The following is a 17,604-nucleotide window of genomic DNA, read 5'->3' as shown; positions in this document are numbered from 1 at the left end:
CCTTACTGTTACTATAAGTGTACGTAGGATGGTGGGGTACACCTGACACTTTTACACATTTGCTAGGACTGTACTGGTATGTCGGGTACATAATTTCAGTCTGTAGTCTTATCTATCGTGTTGGCTAGAGGCATACCAGTGTACTACAGATCTCAGCTTTAACTACCTACATATTAGTTTCTGACTTCCTAGCCTTCACAACTTACATCCAACTGCCTGGTCTGCTGTAGTCTGTCTGTGTAGGCCTGGGGGAGGGGTTACCCATAGGGCTCATTCAGAGGCCATAGTACAGCATTTGTTTGTGTTTGTCTACACCCATCCTGCTGGCTGTGACTGTTGGATATGTGCCCCCCCCCAACTGGCATGTGTGAGTCATTTACCTTGTGGGTGTCCCAGTATTGAGGGTGGTGCTGCAGGGCTGCCTATGTCGGTTGCACATAGTACACTCCCTATACATGGTTGAGCACAGGTAGTGTCATGTTTGGCATCCCTTTTACTGTATGTGCGAGTCAGAGAGAGGTGTCATTCCCTGGGTCCCTACTGTGTCAGTGCATGTGCTATGCGTTGCCTCTTTGCCAAGCCAGGGCATACTGGGCATGACTCCTTCTGCCTACTGGGGCAGGCTCAGGTTGTTCCTCCTCCAAGTCACTCTGCACCTGTGCAGGCCTTGGCACTGGTGGGAGACTGTGTGCCCTGCCCCATGCTGTTCTTGCAGCAGCTGTTTCCACAGGATCATATTGTGTAGCATGGCACATACAAGGACAATTTGAGTACATGTAGTTGGTTAATACTGCAAGGCTCCACCAGATGTGTACAGGCACCGGAACCATGACTTGAGCATCCCAAATGCATGCTCTATTATGATTTGTGTTTGTGCATGTGCCTCATTATGGAGTTCTTGTTCGTGTGTGTTTGCGCGCATTTCTGATGGGTGTCATCAGCCATGGCTCCAGTGCATATCCAGCATCCTCCACTAGGTGACCGTGTGGGATGTCCCCATTGGCAAATGTCTGGTACAGCTGCATCAGATGCCAGAAGTGGGAATCGTGGTAACTTCCAAGGCAGCCAGCACACACATTCATTATTTTGCCCTGGGCATCGCATATGACCTGGCAGTTGATGAAGGGGAAGCCCTTGCAGTTGATGTAGACCCTACCCGCTCACCTGGTGGTGCTTTAATGCATATGTGCATGCAGTCTATTACACCCACTACCTCAGGGTACTCTGCTATTTGATGGAAGAGACACATATTGCTGGCCAACGCCTCATGGGTGATGGGGAAATATATGTGCTCACCAACATGTGCTGACATGGCATCCAGGAACTGGTGAAGTATCCTGGATGCTGATGCCTGTGAAATCCCCATCATATCCCCAGTTGGTCTTTGGAAGGTACCTGTAGCTAGTATTCTTAGGACTACACATACCTTGGTATCCACTGGGATGGGTTCCCCTCTGTTAGTTCTGTGTGTGAGGTGTGGCCAGCACAGCTCAACAATATATTGTAGGAGGTCCCTGTCCACCTTATAGCGCTCCACTATCTCCAGCTCATGTAGCCCTTGATATGTTACCCTGGGTCTGTACACTCTTCTCTGTCTCCTCACTGTGGGTTGCTCAGCAGCATTCACATCCTCACCACTCTCAGCCTCTTGCACATGCTGGTTTATGATAGCAAAAGCAGCCCCTAACATTTTTTTCTGTTGCTTTCGTTTTGTAAAATTTCCCTGTCTGTATGCACCGGTGGTACAGTGGTTTTGGGAAAAACAAGGGGGAAAGGTGTTTGCATAGCTTATAGTGGTGTGCTGGGCTGGGCTGCTGTCTATGTAATTGGCTGTTTCTGATACATTTCACCTGTCAGCTAAGCTAGTTCTCCTTGATTACCTTCCTACTGCTGTTTTCCCTTCCCATTGTCTCACTATTTAAGCCTGTGTGTGCCCCGCGCAGAGTGCTCAAATGTGCACAGAGCTGCTATTTCCTGTTTTAACTTCCATTTTCTTCCTGTGGCATGCACACCCACTTACACTTTGTAAAGAGTGCTAGGCAGTTTGGACACACCTCTATCTTAGCTGTGCTAAGCTAGGAGCAGTCCTGAGCCACAGGGCTCTAATCCACTTACAGTATGCCTGACACACACACACACCCATGATGTCACCTATATCCTAGTCTTGCACCCAGCTATTTATATTCTTACACTCTTGGGACCTGCCTTACACCCTGGGGAAATCTGGGATTCACTATCCTTCCCCTCATTTGTATAGGATTGCCTGCTAATGCATAGTTACATGTCCCACACTGAGCCTCCCCCCTTAGCAACCATTACTCACTGGCCAGGTTGTCTTATGCCTGCCATTGACTTGCATGGCAGAATACTGCTTTTAGTTAGAATGCTCATTATAAGTTTATTTTTTTATATTCCCTCTGATCCCATTTGCGTGCTGCTGCTCTATGCTTAATCAGCCGAGATTGGCGAAAAAATAAAAATAAAAGTTGATTTATTTTAGTTTTGAAACAGTCTCCAATGCCAATGGCCTTATACTTGGCCATTGGGATGCTTCTGCAATGAAATGCAGCCTTTATTTTGAGCTGTCATAGCTCTGTTTTGTAGTTTACAGAAATGTACTTGGTTACTAACCGAGTACATTTTTGCAGACTGTACTCATCCTGCACTGACAGCTTCCTGGATCATAAATTACCTTCATTTGCATGGTTTTCACCTGAAAATGAGGGTAATTTGCATACAGGAGCTTGGTCCATGCAGGATTAGCCTAACAGCTCATGTGCATGTCCCAGGAGTTTGTTCCTGGATTGCATGTCAGCCATATTGCCGAAAATAGCTCTTAGACTAATCCTGCATGCTATAAAGGGCTTCGTAAATCCAGGGGACTGAGTTTACTGTGACTTACAAAATTTGGTTTAAGACCTAGAACCTAAAGAATACTACCACTATAAAAATAGTTTGTGCTGAAGGGTTTGCCATTTATACCTCTTTTATAACCCTTGTGGTTCCAGAGATATGAAATGTGAGGGCACAATTTGGTTCTGTCAAAAGGCTTAGGCTTCACACATTGGAAGTTACATTGCAAACTTCCTGAGCGCCATTGGAGTGACTGAGTTAATTGTTCTTCCCCATGCTAAGAAAGAGTTGCTTGCTGAAAACTCCCAAACCCTTTCTCAGTCACTAAATCAAACAATCTAGCTCTGTCTGCTTCTGGCAAAGCATCCAATAACGTCTCTAGATACACTTCAGCTGCTTGATCTTGTAGCATAACTTCTTAAGTACCTTCTACAAGTCCTCTTTTACTTTCTGGATTGGCTGACAGCATGATTGCTCCATGTGTGTAGACTCACCTGCCTCTGTCTGTGAATGTCACCTCAGTTTTTTTTCACCACTACCTCACCCTTTGGAGGATCTGTTTCTTCAGCCTATATCCTTGTCCTCATGTCCTCAGCCACCGTCTGCTGTTCATGCTCTGCAGCTACTGTGACAAGAAGAATTTCTACCTGTGAGTCCAAACATTCTCAGTGTGACCTGAAATCCTGCAAAGTAAGCATCACTGTAATAAATAAAGTAAAATATATAGCATGTTAATGAATAACATGCAAAATGCCATTAAACAAAAGGTGAAAAACAGCAGTCGGGACAGGTTAGTAGAAATGATATATGACTGCGCCTGACTAAATAAGATAAATATGTATATATAAATATATATATATATATATATATATATATATATATATATATATATATATATATATATACACAATAATAAAATATAGCCATTATAATAATAGTCAAATATGGAATTACATTCAGTCGCAATGGAAGAGATTTAAAGAGAATGAGTACTCAACAAAAGAAGGTGAGACATTGTCTCAAGATAATATGAAATTTCTAATAAGAGATGGATGTAAATAAGATAGCCTCGAACAATACCTATGTCTCATTCTCAAAAGCAATCTCCATGTCTGGAAATACATATCGTTTTAAGAAGTAAGTCACAAAAGACTGGCAAACACATTATGCCAAAGAAGATTCTTTTTTTGTTCAAAACCATTATTATACTCTGAGGGTAACTGGTATATGAAAAGGAAAAGGGCGATAAATATTACATCCAAGAAAAGATTGTTTAACGTAATGACAATGGATGTAAAAGAAAAAATAAACGACACATCCATTAATTAAAATGATAAGGTACATAATGACATTGAAAGTAAAAATGTTACACAAGATCTTATTTTTCTAGAAGTTATTATAATTAATAAACATAAGAAAGGATGAACATAGAGATATAGGTAATTTGGTACAATGAACTAATGTAAGTACATCTAAAAGAAATTTAGTTATGCAATGACTAGTAGAAAATGGTCATAATTTGAGTTGTACAACTCATGTAGCTCAAAATAAGTCTAAGGTGAATGGAAAGAGAGAAAGAAAATCTTCAAAAGCTGGGGAAGGAGAGAAAGCAATGCAGAAGAATAAGGTTGCAATGAATATTTGTGACACCATGAAGTGCTCCTAGATGCCAGTAGAGAATTGTTGGATGGCATACCTTCCCCTGATGGAGGTGATATTGTTGAAGCAGATGAAGAAGTATCAATAAAAGCATGAAAAATAGAAAACAGATGGACTGAAATTTCAATAAATGTTAGTTCTGCAGAGTAGATGATGTACTTTATATTTCTTACAAAATAGAAAATAGCTCAAAAGATATTGGAGCTCAAAAGATAGAGGATAAAAACAGTAAAACAAGAAATTCATTTTTTGGGAGTTAATTTATATTTTGAAAAACAATTCAAGACATTAACTGGATTGAACAACTATTTGATTATGGTGGGGGGAATTCAATAAAGCTTACAAAGTCATTTTTTCTGTGTGAGCATCACAGCGGAATGCGAACACAGATGAATACAGTATTAGATTCAGTAAACTCCATGTAGCAGCGTGCAATTATGGAAACTTTTCTGGAATGCAAATTTCAGCATTAGTAGCTGAAATATATGCTAATGAAGTGAATCAACATGGCGCAGCGATCCAACAACCTTTAATACAACTGTGTAGACTCCATGTCTGTGTTGCAATGCACAAGGAAATTTACTACATACAGGATTCTACTTGGAAGCAAGGGCATGTAAAAGTCATGAAATATGGGTATTATTCCCCTGAAAAGATAACAACACACATATAATGGGCAATGTATACACTGTGGATGTTTGAAAGCATCAGGGGTGTGTGTCAGATTACTATAATTTTAATTTTTTTACCACATGTTTGTGCAGTGCACCACTTGCCACAAAAGGTTTTAACTATGATTATCAAAAAAAGTCATGTAAAAGAAGAATAGGAATATAACATACTGTAATCATAGGTAATGTAATACCCTACCTGGAGTTTGTAAAATTCTGCTCCCATGCTGTTGACCAGCGTACGCAGCTACTAACCATGTAGATTCCAGACTGTCAGTATGGTTATCATGCAAATGAGTGCAAAAATCAGTGGAGTAGTTGAATCACAAAAAAGCAGGAACTGTGTACGAATGTTCAGTTTGTGGGGTCTTCTGCACAGTGTTTATGTTTCCAATGGATGCCAGTGATATGAGGGAGGGGTGTCAGGTCACTTTCTATTTTTTTGTGTATTGTGCATGTTTATGCAGTGCACTGCTTGCGGTAGCGTTGTCGCCTCACAGCAAGACATTGTCCCGTTCGATTCTCAGCTAGAGCATCTTCTGTGTGGAGGCATGTGTGAATGGGCGTACCTTCGTTGAAGGTGTGCGTCAGGGCTGGTAACTTGGCACGTAAAAATCCACTACCAAACATTAGCGGACCGGAGTTCCGCTGTGGCAACCCCTAACCAGGATAAGCCGAAAGACACAACAACAACAACAACAACTGCTTGATGCAATTTGTTTTGGTGATGCATAACTTGTTTGTGCAACTAGACCACCCATGTATCAGACATGAGCTATACATCCAAAAATAGAAACAGGATGAATTCAATTGATATTGCCGAGCACCACTGGGCATCATGCAAACCCAGTAAGTGGCTGCCCTTTGCTAATAAACTCAAGTTATGGGACTTTGCATAACTACTTCTATGGTGACAGGTGTTAAGTATTGGACTGGAGTTCAGATGGTACAGGGTAAGCAAACTTTTCTTATACTAGTGTGGCATTGCAGGTTATACACATAAAGTGTAACTTGCAGTAAATGGTGTTTTCTGTACATTTCATGACAACAGAGATGAAACTATAAATTTTGACATGGTTTACCTTAATTATGCACAGCTGTGCTCTGCTGCTTGATGGTGCGTACCACGCACTACTGCCCACTGATGTAGGACCTTTAAATCATGTTAATTATATCCTAAGCATTTGAATTGCATCTTAATTAGCCAATCCCACACAGTGAACTTACTCAAGAAATGTATAAAGCATGTGTACAGCCTACTTTCTGATTTTCCCTTGATACTTCAAGACCAATGGAGTAGAGACTTGGAAATTTTAACTGAGATAATGCTAAGGGCTGCTGCAGCTATTCTACGTCTTTATGTGTTACAGGCTGAAGTCAAATTTGCTGGTGCTGCTGACAATAGGCCAAGAAGGAGAAGAGTGTTCAGGCCCAGGATAATCTTCTAGGTGTTACACAAGCTGGAAATTGTAGAGTGCTACAGGGTGGGCAGGGACATATTACAAGAACTCTGTGAGCTCTGCCGCCCTCAACTCAGAGCTAGAACCAACCAAGGGGAACCTATCCCAGTGGAAACTAAGGTATGTGTAGCCCTTAGGATATTAGCAACTGGTACTTTTCAAAGATCAGTAGGGACCTGATGGGGGTGTCACAGACATCAACATCTAGGATACTCCATCAATTCCCGGATGCTATGCTCCTACATGCCAGTGAGCACATATCTTTTCCCCTTTCCCTGAGGAGAAGGCCAGCAATATGCAATGGTTCTGCCATGTAGCACACTACCCTGAAGCACTGGGTGCCATAGATTGCACTCATGTACACATCAAGACACCACCTGGTGAGCAGAGTAGAATATACATTAACTGCAAAGGATACCATTCCATCAACTGCCAAGTTGTATGCAGTGCCCAGGGGAGTATCTTGAATGTGTGTGCTGGTAACCCTGGCAGTTATTACAACTCCCATATCTGACACACATCACAGCCATACCAAATGTTTTCTAGGGGGGACATCCCAGAGGGACATTTACTAGCTATGCCCTGGAACAGTGGATGCTGACACCCATCAGAAGTGCACAAGCACCCATGGAAGAATGCCATAATGAGGCACACGCACAAACTAGGAACATTATAGAGCATGTGCTTTGGCTTCTGAAGTCATGGTTCCAGTGCCTAGATATATCCAGTAGAGCCTTGAGTATACTCCACGCACATGTACACCAATTTAACATATTCACTGACCACTTAGAGACCTATGGACTAATACCTTTCTCCTACTCACATACATATATTAAAATAGATGGCAGGTAACTCACACAATTTGTACCTACAAATGTATTGGGTGTGTAGTGCTTGCATCAGACAGAGTAATCTCTGAACTAAAGTTGTGCCAACTGCTGCATTTGCAAGGTATGTCCTTAACCTAGACTGTATTCTTGAAGAGTATTATGACATATGCTGTATCTATAAACTTGGTACAGTATGCAAGCAAATAGTGGTGTATTTGTACAGAAATTAAATTAACATGTGACTACAGACACTTATTTTATTATTATATGTCCATATAATTAATAGGCCTCATGCATGAAACATTCACTGTAGCCAATTAGTGGTACATCATTCAAGAGAGAAGTTAGAAAGTGAGGCTACACATTGCAGTGTCTGACTTCAGACTTGTCTGTATTCTAACAGTAAATGTGGTTTGTTCCACCTAAACAGGAGTGTCCCCTTGTTACTGCCATAACAGTAACTCATTTATGCTACCCCAAAATCCAGGGTATATGGGTGTTTGTCACAGTTATTACTCCCCACATTTTCACGACAATAATATAGATTTGATCATACATTGTATGTGTTAGGTAACTGATGTTTAGTAGTGTACATTTTTGTGCAGGTGGTTGTGTGATGAATGACAGCAGTTCTGGCAAGTTGCTTATGTGGCCAAAATGACTATGGCAGCCATCCTGTTTGATGAAGCTGTATTGGTATTGAGGGTTCTAATTTTGATAGAAGTAGAAATGTTGGAGGTGTACTAGCAGTAGGTTGTGTTTTACAGACTGTGACTCTGTGTCCCATACTGTTATCAACTTTGTCTTGTTTTAATTCCACATTTGTATGGTGTGCATGTCTTTATTGTAATACAGTTTCTGTGGAATCTCATTTGGACTTTATTTGGATTTCTACTTGGATTTGAGCTCCTTTGTGGTGGTTCAGTGTTTGGAACATATTTTTGTTTTTGATTGGACTATTGTGTATTTGTTCCATCACTCAGGAACAGGGCTTTTTCTTTCTCTACTTATGTTTTTATTAAGGCTTAACTGGTTTGTGAAATGCACAGCATTACAGAAACATGAAAGAGGAAATATGATTTATATCACACTGCCAACCACAGATACTGGATACATTCAATTATTGACGTTAGTAATTGGAAAATCCCGGCATGGAGTACAGAAAGGAGTGGTCTGTAGTAGCAGGTATATATTACATAATATTATAGCATGACCCCCCAAAAACGTGCACGCTGATTGGCCAGCGTGCCCATTGTAAATCGAGTTATACTAATGGAAAAAGGTCCGGTCGCCCGGACTTTTTTCCATTAGTATAACACGTTTTTTTAAAACACTGTCTCGCTATGTTAAATGGTTTTAACATAGCGAGACAGCTTTAAAATAAGCAACGGAGATCTCCGTTGCTTATTTTAAAGCTGTCTCGCTATGTTAAACCCATTTAACATAGCGAGACAGTTTAACGGAGAAAGCAAGATCTCCGTTGCTTTTTTTTAGTGTTTTGCTATGTTAAATGAGTTTAACTTAGCGAGACAGTTTTAAAATAAGCAACGGACATCTCCGTTGCTTATTTTAAAACTGTCTCGCTATGTTAAACTCATTTAACATAGCAACAAAAAAGCAACGGAGATCTTGCTTTCCCGTTGCTTTTGCTCAACTCTGATGTACTGCGCAGCGCAGTACATCAGAACTGCCGCGGATGCCAGACATCTGCGGAAGGGCAGCAAACAGGAATTATACTATGCCATTATTTAAGAAAAGTAATAATTTCTTTTCTTAAATAATGTCATGGTATAATAGCAATAACCCACTTCTGGGTGTGGGTAATGCTAAATTTACCCACGGTTGGCTTTGTTTGGTCCCTCGGGCTTCGCCCTCGGGACCAAACCACGCCAACCGTGGGTAAATTTAGCATTACCCACACCCAGGCGTAGGTTATTGCTATAATAAGTCTCAGATGTGAGCAAAGCACCTCATGTTTGCACACTGCTCACCTGCACACAAACAGGTAAGAAAAGACAAATTCACATACATGTACACTTAGTTAACCATAGCACATATCTGATGCTTCTCGCCCTATTGCATTGTGTGTGTGTATATATATATATATATATATATATATATATATATATATATATATATATATATATATATATATATATATATATATATATATATATATATATATATATATATATATATATATATATGTGTGTGTGTGTGTGTGTATGTTTGGGTATGGGTATATATATATATATATATATATATATATATATATATATACACACACACACACACACACACACACTTACACATATATATATATATATATATATATGTGTGTGTGTGTTCTTAGTGCCCTACATACCTCTCAACCTCTTAGAGCAAGAAATATGGACAAAGCTACAAATAAAGGGGGGACAAAGGCCCACAAATAGGAACACTTTTTAAATATTGCTCTTATAAGCTTAGAAAGTTGATAGAGTAACAGTTGTTGCTTAGCGTGCATTTTCTGAAGGATATGAAGTCTGAAATTCAGATATCTGCCATTATTTTCTGACTTCATTTCTCAATGATTTGCCATTGATTTTCCTGAAAACCACAATTGTATGTGAAATAGATAAAAAATATGAGTAAAAAATCAGGGCATTCTGCAAAAATCTGGACAGTAGAGAGGTAAGGTGCCTTATCTTTCTCAGACCCCATGTCTCCCCTAAGACTACATGTGGAAACATTGCAAATTGAGGACACAATATAAGTATATGCACATATATTGACAAGCCATCCATTTGCCCCCCCCCCAGCAACAACACCAACAATCGTAACAACCCTGGGTCTCCTTGATTTTTCCACACATTTATCTACCAACGTACATGTTGTATTATGTAATGTTGTGTGCTCCCTCTTGGACAGAACCAATTGATAGTGTTCACATGCTTGCTCATCCAAATGCAAACAGACAAATATGCTCACTTACATAGGTAGGCTACTAAACAGTATTTGTCTGATAGGCTGCTAGCCTCAGATGACACTAAGAAGCAATGTGGCTATGCAGGCTCATGAAGCTGTTTTTCAACACATGGCTTGGTTATGTCATCTAGAATAAGTTTATCTGCAGTCCTACATAAATCAGACTTGTGCCATGAGGCATGTGTTAAGTACTGTGTTCTGTAGTCCTTGTACTGAGATAGGTAAGGGTTCTAGTCTCACTGCAGTCAAATGTGTGTGTGTGTGTGTGTGTGTGTGTGTGTGTGTGTGTGTGTGTGCGTATAAACAATCTGTTCCAAGCAGGTCTCAAAAAACAGGTTATCCACATGTCCTGCTCATGTCATCTACTATAAGATCCCCTGCAGTCCTGATGAAATCAGACTTGTGCTGTGGCACTTTTGTTAAGCATTGTCATCTGTAGTATGTAAACCTAGATAGGTAGAGGTTCTATCCTCACTGCAGTTAACTGTGTGTGTGTGTGTGTGTGTGTGTGTGTGTGTGTGTGTGTGTGTGTGTGTGTGTGTGTGTGTGTGTGTGTGCATGTGTTTGTGTGTCTCCATAAAGAAGGGTGTAAGAGTATATCCCATACTGACTTCTCAAATAGCATGGCTTTGCAATGTTTTGGTACTTGCACAAATATCCATTCGAAGCATGCCTCCAAACTCTTGTCCCCCACATGGCCTGGTGATGTCATCTACCATGACATCACCTGCAGTACTGTATAATCAGGCTTATGCTGTGGTATGTGGATTACGTACTTTGATCTGTAGTATATAAACATAGATATATAGGGGTTCTATCCTCACTCCAACCAACTTGGTCTGCATGTCTCCATAAAGAAAGATGTCAGTGTGTATCCCACACTGACTTCTCCAATGGTATGGGTTTGTAGTGCTTTGGTGCTTGCGCAAACATCCAGTCAAAGCAGGCCTCCAAACTCTTGTCCCCCACATGGCCTGCTGATGTCATCTACTATAAAATTACCTGCCACACTAATCCAATCAGACTTGTGCTGTGGTGCATGCATTAAGTACTGTGTTCTGTAGTCCATAAACTTAGATATATAGGGGTTCCATTCTTATTGCAGTCAACTATGTGTGAGCTGTTGGTGGATGTTATACAGGACATTTTACAGCAGCCTATGGGACAATGTCCTCTTGTTTTCAACAGACACTGCTGATGTCAAAAGTGATATCAAATTATTGGATATGTATATATCACATACTAGCCTGACAGATGGGTAGATGCCACCTCATCCTATATAAGACAGACAACAGTGACATTCCTGTTATTGTATGCACAAACATCATGACATCTATTTGCAATTGTGATGGACAGGTTGACACATCAGATCACACAGGAGTCCCCATGGACTATGATGTTCATGGATGACATTGTGATCTGTAATGAGAGTAGGTAACAGGTTTAGGAGACCCTGGAGAGGTGGAGATATGCTCTGCAGAGTAGAGGAATGAAGGTCAGCAAGACTAAGACAGAATACATGTGTGTGAATGAGAGGGAGATAGAAGAATGGTGAGAACACAGGGATTAGAGTTAACGAAGGAATATGATTTTAAATACTTTGGGTCAACAGTCCAGAGTAATGGTGAGTGTGAAAGACAGGTGAAGAAGAGAGAGCATGCATGGTGGAATGTGTGGAGAAGAGTATCAGGAATGATCTTTGACAGACATGTACCAATAACATTGACATGGAGGGTCTACAAGATGGTAGTGAAACTAGCTATGTCATATGGGTCACAGATGTTGTCACTGACGAAAAGGCAGGAGTCACAACAGGTGTTGGCAGAGTACCAGATGTTATACTTTGCATTGTGTATGGCAGGAATATTAACCATATATTACAGTGTCAGCTCAAGTTGTACGGTTTGTAGATGAAGAGAGAGTGGTGACATTGTTTTGGTTTGGACATGTGCTGAGGAGTGATGCTGGGTATAGTGTGGGAAGGATGCTAAGGATGGAGCTGCCAGGTAAGAGGTAAAGTGGAAGGTCTAAGATAAGGTTGATGGATGTGGTGATAGAGGACATGCAGGTGGTTGCTATGACAGTTCAAGATGCAGAAGATGGTTAGAAATAGAAGCAGATGATTTGCTGTTGTGACCCGTAATGGTACTATTCAAAAGAACAGGAAGAAGAACATAACATCTGTGTTTGGAGAAACCCCATCTGCACACCTGTGGCAGGAGTGTACAGTAGGAGTATCTGTTTGAAGGTTAGTATGCCTGGACTTAGTTTGGGCTTTAACAGTGTGTCTTTGTATTACCTGCTCTGCTCTGGATTGTGTGCAGTGGTTGTAACACTTTGCTCTTATACAGGCAGAAACATCAATACAGTTTCTTTCAAATACAATCAGCTGCTGCTATGTTGCAGAGCAGATCTAGATGTCAGAATCTTTGCTAAATAACAAGCAGTAGTTTACCTACTTACCTATCAATAGCAAACATATTGATCCACCTTATGAAGGACCTCCTAATGTATACCCCATAGGTGAGTCATGTGAAAATAGCAGTCAGATCACATATAGGTTCATAGGTTCATAGGTAGGTACTAGGCTATTGGCCCTAGGGCCTATACAAGCCTAGCCAAAAAGGTACCCTGGCTTTCGCCACCCAATAAAATTATTTTCCTGTTCCCCTGTCAAGCAGAGCCATGGAAGTGATCCCTGGGGTGAATTTCCTATTACCCATCCATTCATCAAGATTTTTCTTGAAGAATGCTAATGAGAAGCTCTGTTTGACATAGATAGGTAGTCTGTTCCAGAGTGTGGGAAGTCTCTGAGACAGGAATCTATCCCTCCAGCATGTTCTGTTTATTGTGGCGACAAGGTTTAGGTCCCTATTGCATGTAGCTAGGAGGGATTGGGATTTCTTTAAGTGGAGCATGTCCAACAGCTCTGGGTTTGACATAGCTTTGTATGTTAGGCAGAGATCGCCTCTGAGTAGGCAACATGTGACAGAGTAAAGCTGGAGTTTTTTTGAGATAGTCTGCGTAGGGCATCTGTTTGAGGCCAGTAATCCTATTTGTGAGGTATTTCTGTGGCCTTTCCAGTTGTTGTAGATGTCTTGTGAGGTACATACCAAAATGGGTGCTGTATTCTGGGTCTAATGAGTGATGAGTAGAGGGGAACAATGACCTTTTTTCTGGATAAGAAACTTTTTGTGATGAGGTGTGGCATGTAGAAGGATTTACTGACCACTGTGGTGATGTGATTATCAAAGGAGAGACTACTGTCTACCTGTGTCCCAAGGTCTCTTATCACACTTTCAGTGTTAAGTAGACTACTGCCTATGTTGTAGTTCATGGGTACAGAGTTTTTACCAAATGGGATGACAATGCACTTTTTGACATTGAACTTGAGGCCATGGCTTTGACACCAGGCATCTGTCTCAGTGAGGCCCTTTTGTAAGATGTCCACATTGTTAGGAGTTTTGATTATGGCTCTTAGTTTGCAGTCATCTGTGAATTTAGTTATACAAAGACCTTCTGTGTTAGCCTGTGCTTCAGAGAAGTAGATACCAAACAGTGAAGGACCCAGGATTGAACCCAGTAGTACTCCACTTGTTACTGATCTGAAGTCTGATTTGGAGTCTGCTACTTTCAAAGTGTGGATTCTGTCAGTAAGACAGCTGGCAACCCATCTTGTGACATAGGGATTTATACCTAGTTTAGTGAGTTTACCTATAATTCCAAAGTGGAGAATGGTGTCAAACACCTTGGCGAGATCTAGATAGGCTGTGTGAGCCACCTTATCCTCATCTACGGCTTTGGTGACAGCTTCAAAGAAGTCTATCAGGTTTAAGAGACTTGATCTACCTTTTAAAAACCCAAACTGTGTGGGGTCCAGAGTTTGGAGATCTCCATTGTCTTTGTTTATGAGTTCCATGATGATATGTTCCATGGCCTTGCAGACCAGGCTCATCAGGCTAATGGGGTGGTAGTTCCCAGGGTCTGTCATGGCTCCCTCTTTGTGGAGTGGGATAACCATCATGGTGAGCCATTCAATGAGCACAAAGCCTGAGGTGAGGCTATGACTGAACATGGCACTTAGGTGGGGTTCCAGTTCATTCTGTAGTTTGCGTAGAAGGCAGCCTGGGATGTTGTCAGGTCCCATGGATGCTGTGTTATTGGCTTTGGAGAGTGAGGGTTTTACCTGTGCAGTCATGATTACAGGAACTTTGCATTCTTCCAGTATACAGATGTGCCCTTTAGGGGGTGAGAGGGGGGTAAAGTTAGCACTGAACCTATCTGCCAGGATGTTGGCAATATCAGTTGGTTCTGTATATTTAGTGCCATTGTGCTGTAACTCAGAGCAGACCTGAATGTTGCCATTGAGATTCTTGACATAGCTATAGAATGCTTTGTGGTTGTCTTTAGAATCTGTGGTGATTTTGTTTTCATAACTAGCTTTGGAGGATTTTATGAGGGATCTCAGCTTCTTACTGAGGCTGATCAGGGAGTTCCTCCAATCATGGGATTTTACTCTTTTTTGCAAAAGTTTCTTTCTTCTGTTGTAGAGTTTGTTTAAGGCAGAAGACCACCAGGTTGGCTTCCTTTTTTGGAGGATAGCATCTTTGGTTCTGTTAGGGATAGCACAATCCATGCACTTGTGTAAGTGCTTATAAAGTGCATTTGTGTAGGATTCAGCAGTGGTACCTCTACATTCTATCTGCATGGGTATCGTGAAGTTTGCCACTTCTGTTAAGAAGCATTAAGTTGGCTTTGGAGAATTTTTTTACGGTTGTTTTCATAATGGGGGGTGGGAGCGGGATGTGGATGTCTAGGGTGATTAGCTTGTGGTCGGTTCTGACGCACGAGGGATTGAACTCTGTTGCAGAACACCAGTCACCCATGTTGGCGATGACCAGGTCTAGGATATTGCTGCCCCTGGTGGGGGTGTGGATAAGTTGATCCAAGGCATTACAATTAATGAATTCCAGAAAACATTGAGCAAAAGAGTTGGTACATGAGTAGTTTTCCCAGTTAATGGTGGGGTAGTTGAAATCACCCATTATTAGGGTGTTGGGTTGTACCCTAATATTTTCCAGTGCATCAGGAAGAGAGGATTGGGACTCCTGGGGCATGGTGGGGGTCTGTATCAAGCTACAATCTGGATCACGGTCTTGCTCAGAGTTAGTTGAACTGGGATAATCTCGGATGCATAATGCTGAGCAACTAGCTTGGAGGTGTGGATATAATTAATGAATATGGACACACCTCCACCTTTAGTGTTTTTGTCCGGGTTAGGTGGCCGAAAGGTGTGGTATGAATTCTAGCCTGGTAATGCAGGGGTGCTCTCTGGAGCTTTGAACCAGGTCTCTGTCACTGCACAGATGTCGATGTTCTCCATTTTAAGGAGTGCCTTGAGTGAGTGCATTTTGAGGTTTAGACTTCTAGCACTGAGTAGCATTACCCTCAGATTTTGCTTGCTTGTACCTGTTACAGTGGTGAATTTGTCATTTGAACCTTGCCTAAAAAGGCACTATAAGTGTGGCAAGAGCCTTTGGCAGTATCCAGAATCCCAAGAGTGACAGGTGCAGGGCATCTCTGGCAAAGCACTGTGGTCTGTCGATCATGTCATCCCCGGCAGACAGATACTGGATTCCCTTAGAATGACACCAGAAACATAGCCAATTGTTGAAGTCAATCATTTTGTCCTTGTACTGTAGTATCATTCTGGGTGATGGCAGGATGCTAGTCAGGGCAAGGGTCATACCTGTCTGGACTACAAGATCAGAGAGCTCCTCCATGTCTCTTTTCATGTAGTCCAGGGAGATACATCTCAGGTCATTCATACCAACATGGACAATGACAGAGTCATATTTGTACTTGTTGTGAAGTGACCTGAGTGTGCATTATGTGGTGGATCCTGGCACCTGACAGGCAGCTGACAGTAACTTTCTCCATGTTTAGCCTGGTGAGTGGAACATCAGTGTGCCTGACTATAGAGTCACCTATGACTAGAGTGTTGGGTATGTTATGCCTTATAGGCTGTAGTTGAGTGGCACACTGAGTATGTGGGCAATGTGTCATTTGATTTGTGTTTGGGGGTGGAGGTTGCTTGCATTTCTGCTTTGGAGGTGTCGATTGTTTGGGTAGATACCAGGTTTAAACCTATTATCACCTACCATTTCCCGTCCATTTCCCCTGCTAGCATAGTTGACATGTGTTTTGTGACTCAGTGCAGATAATGCATCATGTGCACTGAACAGCCTGTATCTCCTACATCACTGAAATACAATTTTCAAGAGATCCACCTATACTAGGATCTGCAATCAGTGCTCTGTTGCTTCCAGAAGAGTAACACTAAACAGGTTGTCACTCACACATCTTGACTCCTACTCATAATATGGATGCAACACAAACCATCATGTGCAGAGGTACTCCCCATAAACCAACCTAAATAGCAGACACATCCTAAACAGAATCATTATACATCTAACACTACACCCATAGCAGAAAATGCACACAAGAAATACCATCACCAGTGTCTCACCATAAAAATACTTAAGGTAATGACCATCTATTCCAAAGGTTTTCATAACAGTTGACTGTATATTGAGATGTACAGATGCCCCACTCACCAACTTAAACAAGGATAAGTTTAATGTCAGCTGTGTGGCAAAGGTAGTTGTCACAGCACACATGCAATCAAGTCTCTAAACAACAGGTCCCACTCTTAATCCAACATACTTCATGTTGGTATGCACAAATCGAGATGTGACTATAGACAGACATGATTGAGATATCTAAATATGGTTCTCAGCCAGGTATGTCCCTGTGTTTGAGCAGCATTATAACCTCGCCTAGGATGATACCACTATATAAAGAAAAACAGATTTTCTGAACGTTCCCAAATTTATGGTGTCATTCGAAGGCAATACAGTGCCTGTCATTGTGGGATGAAATGGTGGATAGAGCACTCTGTTTTGCCAGACATAAGGCACTTGACTGTACCATAATCTCTATATTAGGTAAGGTCACAAATGTAGAATTACAAACATGAAAATGTACAACTCCAACAAAGTAAGGGTCATGCTGCTAAAAGTACAGTTGTGTACACTTACCATAAATGTAGATGTTTGAGTGTATTCACTGTTGCAGTCATCACATTTGGGTTATCCCTGCCAA

Source organism: Protopterus annectens, chromosome 7.part0, assembly GCF_019279795.1.
Source record: "Protopterus annectens isolate FY-2018-M chromosome 7.part0, PAN1.0, whole genome shotgun sequence".
Classification (NCBI taxonomy): domain Eukaryota; kingdom Metazoa; phylum Chordata; order Ceratodontiformes; family Protopteridae; genus Protopterus; species Protopterus annectens.
The sequence above is the reverse complement of the archived record's forward strand: the minus strand, read 5'-3'. Positions refer to the sequence as shown.